This window comes from Pan paniscus, chromosome 7, assembly GCF_029289425.2.
Source record: "Pan paniscus chromosome 7, NHGRI_mPanPan1-v2.0_pri, whole genome shotgun sequence".
Taxonomy (NCBI): domain Eukaryota; kingdom Metazoa; phylum Chordata; class Mammalia; order Primates; family Hominidae; genus Pan; species Pan paniscus.
Window position 1 is genome coordinate 42,135,696 of NC_073256.2, and position 10,179 is coordinate 42,145,874.

At 37.3% G+C, this 10,179-nt stretch overlaps 1 pseudogene; it reads right to left on the minus strand.

Annotated features, from left to right (window-relative positions):
• Nucleotides 1–1,164: 1,164 nt before the first annotated feature.
• On the minus strand, nt 1,165–2,818 carry LOC117981565 (SIN3-HDAC complex-associated factor-like; annotated as a pseudogene).
• Between the last annotated feature and the right edge of the window lie 7,361 nt (nt 2,819–10,179).

Genomic DNA, 10,179 nt, shown 5'->3' on the forward strand with positions numbered 1-10,179 from the left:
TGGTGATACTTTTTCCTGAACATTTAGAAAAGAGGCAGTAAGAGTGCTTTGGTTTGGGTTCGAGTGAGAGGCTTTTCATGAGGATTTTAGGATTGAAGGGCTCTAAGTTCAGGTTAGTTATCTCAATGTTCAGAAAGCCTGAATAAAAGAAGCCAAACAAAAACCTACCTGCTTAACATGAACAGAAACCTCTTTTCTTTTAGTAGAATTTGCTTTTAATACAGAGCAAAAGAAAATAAAAACCTAATAGGCTGAAACAAGTCAAACACTTGCTCTACACAGATAAAAGCCTTCACAAAGGTCAACTGAAGTAATCCAGAGCTGAAACTAAATTGTGCAGATTTTCAATGAAGTCATCAAAGTCATGTAACACAAGCAAAAGCTGATTATTTACAAACTCAGCAAGCCCTCTAAGAAATGTGCCTCAGGTAGCATTAACCTTTGTTTTGTGCCATCCTGAAGACTTGCACATTGTATTTCTCAGATAGTTTAACATTTTTAATAGGGCGTGTTCTCTATTACATGGTAATGCCTTGGCACTATTCCTGCAGGGTCTCACCTGTCTTGCCATTTCCCCAAGAGAAGCTTTGATTCTGCTTTAGAAGTTTCACGTACGTTAAAGTCTTTGTCAAATATTAATATGAAGGGAGGTAGCACAGGATGCAACGTATACAGTCAAGTTACCTCTCTATATATTGAGAAATTACTTTCTCCTCCAAGGTATTTGCAACAGAAAGCTCAGTCTGTCCTGCTTAATAATCAGTAGTACAGGTTGAATCATCAGAACCTAGGCAAGACCTTAATATTTCAAAATTATTAACAGCTACCTCTAGGGGAAAGTCCATGTTACTGAGTTATGACAAATTTATTATCATAAAGGAAAACAAGTGTAGCTAGCCATCTTAAAAAATGCCCCAACAACTGCTTCTCAATACGGAAAGACTAAAAACTACAGTTTATCATAAACAAATCCCGCCTTTGTCCCCTGAAACTCCCCTAGTTTCATTCATTAGGAGGGGATTTAAAAAAAAGACTTAAAGAGTACTTTACAGCAGCATTCAGCTTTCCTATGAAATAGCATCTTAAATATTATGTGCAACTCTTCTTTTAGTGAGCTAGACACTGGCTTCAAAGTTTGTGGGACTGGGGGAAAATCAACCCATTCAAAACTATTCTAGAAATTGTCTTTTGGCAGAATAGCAGGTATCCAAGTGAAAAATAGGAGGGTCAGATTGTTGCTTTGTGGTCTTTTCAAAATTTAGATTTTTTTTTTGTTCCCCTTTTACCTGAAAACTTCAGTCTCTACTCCTGAGTGGGGATGGACAGAGGCTCTGGCCCCTGCTCCTCTGGCTTCTCAGCAGCTCCCTCCTTCCTTCCTTCCTTCTTTCCTTCCTTCCTTCCTTCCTTCCCTTCCTTCCTTTCCTTCCTTCCTTCCTTCCTTCCTTCCTTCCTTCCTTCCTTCCTTCCTTCCTTCCTTCCTTCCCTCCTTCCCTCCTTCCTTTGTTCCCTTCCTTCCTTTCTTTCCTTCCTTCCTTCCCTCCTTCCCTCCTTCCTTTGTTCCCTTCCTTCCTTTCTTTCCTTCCTTTCTTTCTTAGACAGGGTCTCACTCTGTCACCCAGGCTGGAGTGGGTGAGGTGGCGTGATCTCAGCTCACTGCAACCTCCGCCTCCTGAGTTCAACTGATTCTCCTGCCTCAGCCTCCTGAGTAGCTGGGATTACAGGTGCACCACTATACCCAGCTAATTTTTCTACTTTTAGAAGAGACGGGGTTTCACCATGTTGGTCAGGCTGGTCTCGAACTCCTACCTTAGATAATCTGCCCACCTTGGCCTCGCAAAGTGCTGGGATTACAGGCGTGAGACACGGTGCCTGGCCCAGCTGCTTTCTTATGACTGCAGCAAGACTTGAAGAGACGTGTGTTGATGAGGACTTCCCCAAAACAGCCTTTATAGATGACCCCACAATGTCTCTTCTGTCTTTTCCAGTATGTGAGCTCTAAAAAGGAAAAAAACTGGCGCTCTGTTAGAACCAGAAACCATTTCTGTATCTGAGCTATCATCTAACTGGTTACTATTACAAGGAGATTGAGCTGGGGGCGCATTTGAGGTGGTATTGTGAGCATCAGAATTATGACGTTCAAATTCCTTCTGCAGTTTACTGATCTGGATGCTTTTTATCCTGTTCTCGGATAGAGTTTTCACTTTCTATGGTTTCAATGTACTCTTTATACTGGGTCCAGACCTTGTAACTACCACATGATTCCAGTTTTTTTCTTTTTTTTTAAATCCTGCTCTCACCTTCTTCCGTCTTTTTACAAGCAGGACACAGGCATTGCAGATGTCTCCTGAGCAAGTCTCATGTAATCCAAAATGGCTCTGGAAGTCCTTTTCATAGCATTTACTGTCAGTGCGTCGAGAACTGGAGGACTTAGCTCTGCAAATACACCAGCCTTCTATACTTTGGTACATCTTTTGCTTATGAAAATCAAACATCTTTTCTTCTGGGCAATAGTCTTCCAAAAGCAGCTGTTCCACGCGAAATAATGTCCCCAAGGTGCGGAGTGCATGCCGGGTCAGCCTCGCCTCAAGCGCCCCCTCCTCCTCAACTGCCTTGTCTAGCCAAATTTCTGTAGTTTTTAAGCCACCCAGTTTGTGATGCTTTGTTGCAGCCATTCTAGGAAACTAGTACAGGTTCCAAACTTGACAAGCTGATTATAAAATCCTACTGAAGAATAAAAGACTGAAAATAAACAAGAGGGAAGAAATGGAGGAGAACTTGCTCTATCAAATATCAAGACTTGCTGTAAAGCTATGGTTATTGGAACAGTTTTGATATTGACACACGGTTTCTAGGACAAATGACCTAGGCACAGGCTTATGAGTAGGTGGATACTTGAAATATGACAGACGAGGCATCAAAATTAATGGAAAAGGATGAATTAGTCAATAATAGTATTGAAACATTCGTTGTAAGTGGATCTATAAAATCAGATCCTTATATCCTACACAAAAGGAAACTCTAAATAGATTAAATACTTAAATGTGGAAAGCAAACTCTGAACCATGTAGGAGAAAATAGAGAAAATCTTTAATTTCAGATAGGCCAAAACAAAAAAGATTCGACTATAAGCAAAAAACAAAATGCCTTTAGTAAATTTTGTGCATGCAAAAAAGAAAAAAGATTTGACTATAATGACAAAAATAATAAATTAGGCTATATTAAAATTTAAATGTCTTCAACAAAGGATAGCATAAATAAAGTGCAAAGAAAGAAAATCCACTGATCAGGAGAAGAAATTTGTAATCCATGTGACTAGGATCCATGGAGAATGACTAAAAATAGATGAGGCAAAGCAAAAAAATCTAATAGAAAAATAGACAAATGACATGAAGAGGCAAGATATAAAGGAGAATCCCTAATGCTAATGGCTAATACATTTATAAAATTATTCTCAACCTCACAACAATCTGGAATAAGAAAATTAGAATAACAATGAGATCAATTTTATTCCTGTAAGATTGAGAAAATGAAAGTCTAATTACACAAAGTGTTAGGGAAGATGTATGGAAAAAGGAACTTTCATCCTTTGCTGGTGGGTGGGTGAACTGAAAGAACCACTTTGGACAAGAATTTGGCAACACCTAATACAGATGAATAATGAGCACCCCCTCGGACTCAGCACTTTCATTTCTTGGCATCTGTCTTAAGAAACTCACAAACTGGAACATATGCAAGGATTGTCATCACTTTTGTAGGAGAATGAATACACAACATATTGGATTCTACCGGGTAGTTAAAAATTACTGAAGTGGATCTCTTTATTTACAGATACATCCTAAAAACAATACTGAATGAGGAAAAAAGAAGTTGCAAAGGTAGATGAACAGTATGATTTCACTGGAAACTCACCTGGGGCTGGGTGGTCTAGGATGGCTCATTCCCAGATCTAGTGGTTGCTGCTGGCTGTTGGCTGGCTGATCTGGAGCGTCTCACTGTGACAACTCATCTCTGCTCCATTTGGTCTCTCATCCTCTAGATCAGGATGGAGTATCAGGGAAGTTTTCCAAGGTAGTGGGAGTACAGGCTATTGAGGCTTAGGCTTGAAAGTCACCTAGTGTCACCTCTGCCACATTCTCTTGGTCAAAGCAAGTCACGAGACTCTTCCAGATTCACGAGATGGAGAAATAGCTGTCACTTCTTCATGGCATGAGCAGTAAAACCACATTGCAAAGAGGCCTGCATAGAGGGATGAGAAAAAAAATTGTGGTCATTTTTTGCAATCTCCCTCAATGTACAAAACGGAACTCCTAAACTTCCCCCTAAAAATGTGTTGTCCCTGTTCATCCCTATCTAAATTGATGGGATTTTGAGCTTTCTGGTTGCTCAAGTGAAAAACTTTGGATTTATTCTTAACTTTTCTCTTTCTCTCAAATCCCACACCCTACCATTATGAGATAATGTTCACACTATATCAGAAATATATCCAGTGTCCTACCACCTCTAACTACCCTCACTGCTATGGGTTTGATGGGAACCACCATAAACTATCACTTCGATGATTGAAATAGCTCCCTAATTGCTTTTCTTACTTCCACCCTTGCAAAATCCCTTTGAGAAAAATATTCAGCTGGGCATGGTGACTCATGCCTGTAATCCCAGCTACTTGGGAGGTGAAGGTGGGAAGACTGCTTGAGCCAAGGAGTTCAAGACCAACCTGGGCAACACAGCAAGACCCCATCTTAAAAAAAAAAGAAAAAAAAGAAAAGAAAAAAACTCAATTATGTTCCTTGCAGTAGGTTGAAACATGTCCCTCTCTCCCAGACATCCACATCCTAATCCCTGGAACCTGTGAATATGTTGCTTATATGGCAAAAGAGACTTTGCAGATGGGGAGTGTATATAAGTAAACCCACAAGGGCCCATATAAGAGGCAAGCAGTAGACAGATGCTGAGAGAGGACAGCTTCATGACGAAAGCAGAGAGAGGCTTGAAGATACCACATAGCTGGCTTTAAAGATGGAGGAAGGGGACCTGGTGTGGTGGCTCATGCCTGTAATCCCAGCACTTTGGGAGGCCGAAGTGGGCGGATCACCTGAGGTCGGGAGTTTGAGACCAGCCTGGCCAACATGGTGAAACCCCATCTCTACTAAAAATACCAAAAATTAGCCAGGCATAGTGGTGAGCACCTGTAATCACAGCTACTCAGGAGTCTGAGGCAGGAGAATCGCTTGAACCCAGGAGGCAGAGGTTGCAGTGAGCCAAGATCGCGCCATTGCACTCCAGCCTGGGCAACAAGAGCGAAACTCCATCTCAAAAAAAAAAAAAAAAAAAAAGATGGAGGAAGGAACCCTGAGCCAAGGCATGAGGACTGACTTGAGAAGGTGGAAAAGGCAAGAAAGCAGATTCTCCCCTGCAGCCTACAGAGAGACTGATTTTGAACATCTGACCTCTAGAACTATAAGATAATAAATCCAAATTTCTTAGAACCACTGTTTGTGGTAATTTGTTGCAGCAGCAATGGGAAATTTATATATCATTCTTTGGCTCAAAATCCATACATAATCTGTAGTCCCACTTCTCCTCCTCCCTCTTCTTCTCCCCCTCCATCCAGTACCTCCCTGAGCACATGTTCTAGTACTTCCCCTCTTTGCTCACTTGATCTCAACCACACAAGCCTCCTAGCAGTTCTTTATACTTCAAGACGTCTTCCTGCCCTAGAGCCTTTGCTTGGCTCTAACTTTTTACCTAGGTTACTCGTCTCCCAGATATTTTCTTGGTAAAACTGCCCATCGCACCCTACCATTCTCATTTACCTGGCTCAACATTTTCTTTTTTTTTTCTTTATAGCACTTATCATATTCTAACATGCTATATGGTTTGCTTACTATTAAGTTTATTGTTTATCATTTGTAATGATATGCCACTGCCCTCCAGCTGGCAGGTAAGCAGGGAAGGACTTCATTGGTTTCATTCACTGTTGTATCCTAAGCCCCTAGAACAGTGCCAGAGCCATAGTAGTGACTCAATATTTATTTGTTGAATGAATGCTTTTTTTTAATTGCTGTAACTGAACATGAAATAGATGAACAATAATATCTAGATATAAATATCAATACAATAAATACTGTATCCACTAACTACTTTACTAAAAAATAACATAACTGTCACCTTTGAAGACCTCTGTGTACCTCCCTCAGTTATATCCTGTTTTCTTACCACTCAGAGAGGAACCTTGCATTTTTATTTCATCATTTCTTTGCTTTTCTTCAGTTTTACCAAATATGTTAGCATTCCTAAACAATATAATATTCAGATTTATGCTTATTTGTTGTATATGTAGTATATATGTATATTTGTGTATATTTACATCATTACATGATAGTATAGGCATTCTTTTTAGATTCGCTTTTCTTTTTAACATTAATTTCTTTTATTATTATTTTTATTCTATTGTGGTAAGAACACTTAATGTGAGATGTGCCCTCTTAACAGATTTTTAAAGTATACAATACAGTTTGGTTAGCTGTTGGTCCAATAGCATACAGTGGAGCTCAGAACGTATTTATCTTGCATAACTGAAACTTCATACCTATTGATTAGCAACTCCTTATTTCTTCATCCTTCCTATCCCCAGCAACTATAATTCTATTCTTGACTTCCTTTTCTTGCTTAATATTATGTTCCCAAAAATTCAACCTTGTTGTGGCATGTAACTGTAATTCAATTGCTTCTCTGCAATGAAGTACTTTATTATAAGAAAATCACATATAATAATATTTTAGTTAACATTGTTGAGGGAGACGTTTATTTCTGCTTTGTTGCTCTGACAGATGTCTCCTATGTCATTCTTTCCTATGCATCCCTGGGTTATGTGAGCATGAATTTCTCTAGGGTACAGCCCTAGGAGTGAAATTGCTGAGTCATATAATTTGAACATCTTTAGCTTTACCAATAATGCCAAGTTGTTTTCCAAAGTAGCTGTACCAGTTTACCTACCTTTCAGTGTTATGGTTGTTCATATCTTTGTAGAAACTTGATGTTGAAAGACTTACATTTTTGCTTGTCTTGTGGGTGAGAAATCTCTCTCGTTGAAGTTTAAATGTTCATTTCTCTGATTACTAATGAAATTAAGATTATCTTTTCTCTTATGTTTATTGACTCCTTGGCTTTTCCCTTCCATGAACTACCTGCTTGTGTCTTTTGCCCATTTTTATTTTGTATCATTTATGCTTTTTCTTTAATTTGTAGGAATTTTTAAAGTATTCTTGATATATATGTTGAAAGTATCTTGTCTTGGTTTGTGGTTTGCCTTTTAATGATTTTTGTAATTAATTAGAGTTTTAAATTTTAATGTAGTCTTTCATAGTTTGTAGTTTTTCTTTCTTGTGTAAGAAATCCTTTCCCACCCCAAGATAATAAATATATTAGCCTATATGCACCTCTGAAAGTATTGTCGTTTTGCCCTTCACATTTAAGTCTTTAATCTACCTAGAATTGATTTTTGTGAGTTGTGTGCAATAGGGGTACAATTTCAGTTTTTCTATATGGATATCCAATTTTCTATCCAGTCCCCATTGATCTGCAGGGCCAGTTCTGTTATAAATCAAGTTTTCATTATTCTGTTCTCTTTGTCAATTTGTCTATCCACTGCCTTAAATATTATAGCTCTATATTAATTCTTGATATCTAAGAATTAGGAGTAGATGCAACTTCTACTTTGTTCTTCTTCAAGAGTTTGCTGGCTATTATTGGTTCTTTGCTCATCCATTGATGTTTTAGAATCATTTTATTAAATTTGAAGATAGCTAACACTTTTGTGAGATTAACTTTCTCTCCACAAATATAGTGTATCTCTCTACTAATGTAGGCCTTCTTTAGTGTCTATCAATAATATTTCTATATTTTTCTTTACAAAAGAATGTACATCTTTTGTAGATTTATTCATAGGTACATCTTTATATTTTTAGGCTATGGTAAATGTTATCTCTTTTAAAAAATTATATTTCCTCTCTGTTTGCTGCTGATATATAGAGCTATCGTTATTTTGTTTCCTAGTCACAATTCAACTCAAAGACGTGGGGTGTATAACTGATTTATTAAATGGACTTTATTTTTTAGAGCAGTTTTAGGTTCACAGCAAAATTGAGCAGACGATACAGAGAGTTCCTATCTACCCCTGTCCCCACACAGGCACCGCCTCTGCCACTGTCAACATCCCCCACCAGAGTGGTCCATTTGTCACAGTCAATGAACCTACATCAACACATCATTACCACCCAAAATCCATAGTTTACATTAGAGTTTACTCTTGGTGTTGTACATTCTATAGGTTTGGACAGATGTATATTGATATGTGTTCATTATTACAGCATCATACAGAGTAGTTTCACTGCCCTAAAAATCCCCTGGGCTTCCCCTATTTATCCCTCCCTCCCCACAACCCCTCGCAACCACAGATTTTTTTTTTTTTTTTTACTGTCTGTCTCCACTTGTGCCTTTTTCAGAATGTCATATAATTGGAATTCTACAATATGTAGCCATTTCAGATTGGCTTCTTTCACTCAGTAATATGCACCTAAGGTTTCTCCATGTCTTTTCATGGCTTATTAGCTCATTTCTTTCCAGCACTGAATAATATTCCATTGTCTGGATGCACCACAGTGTATTTATCCATTCACTTACTGAAGAGCATCTTGGTTGCTTCTACATTTAGACAATTATAAATAAAGTTGCCATAAACATTCTCATGCAGGTTTTTGTGTGGATGGTGTAATTGATTTTTGAACATTGACTTAGTATCCAGCAACATTACTAAATTCTCCATAATTCTAATGATTTGTTTGTACATTAGGGTTTTCTACATAGATAAGCACATTATCTATGGATAACATGTTTTTTATAATACAGTTTGAAAAGTTTAAAATTTTAACTGAAGGATTTATTCCTTTTATATTTATTGAAATTGCTAGTACATTTGAATTTCAATCTACTATATTATTTTGCGCTTTCTATATCTTATATTTTTTGTTTCTTTTATATTTTAAATGTATCCCCTCTATATTAATTCTCTTTCTCTCTCTTGCTCTCTCTCTGTCTCCGCAATACCTCGTTATTTGGAAGTTGTACAATATTTCCATCCTTTTAGATAATACCCTATAAAATTAAGATGTATAATATAACTTGCAAAGTCTAAAGTTAATCGATATTTGCCATCCTCCACATCAATATAAGAACCTTAGAACACTCATTCATTTAACTTCAATCCTGACTAGTAAGTCATTATTGTCTTTATTTTACTATTTTGTTTAAAGCCCACTGACATTATTATTACTGTCTTAATCAGTGGTATGATTTACCCATATGATTGCATTCTTTACTCATCATTCTTTTTGCATCTCAGAATTTCTATTCAGGGTTTCTTTCTGCCTGAATTACACCCTTTAGAATTACTTTTATGAAGAAAGTGTTGTATTCCCCTTAGCATATTAAAGGTAGTCATTCATTGGCTTTTGCACTCCTATTTTTGTTGAGAAATCAGCCGTTGTCAAATAAAGTTGACAAACTTTATTTGAAGGCAATCTGCTTTCCACTTTATTCTTTTTCTGTCTACTTTTATAATCTTCTCTTTGTCTTTGGTTTCTGCAGTTCGCTCATGTTGTACTTGGGTTAGATTTCTATTTTTTTCTGATTCTTTTTTATCCGAAATTATTTGGACTAGGGCCTTTGTATAAGTTCTGGAAAATTCTTAGACTTTATTCCTTCAGATACTGTCTCTCTCCCGTTATCTCTGTCCTCTTCTCTTTGAACTCTGATGACACATCTGTTAAATCTTCACACTTCTTCCTCCATGTCTTTTGATCTCTCTTTTGTATTTTCCATCCCTTTGACTCCTTGTGCTGTATTTGGATAATTTTTATGATCTAAGTTAAACAAATCTGTCTTCAGTTGCATTCAATATGCTGTAATCTGATTTATTAAATTTTAAGTCATGAAATTTTTATTTCTTAGAGTTGTAGTTGGTTCTTTTTCAACTCTGACAATCGGTTCAGATCTGATTTAGCTGTGTGTTGTGTGTGCTTGATGTCACTCACGATTCCTTATTTTCTTGTGTGTTTTGTAATTTTAACTGTCATATTGATTGTCATGAGCCCAGTTCATTCTTTGGAATTTTATCTTGGG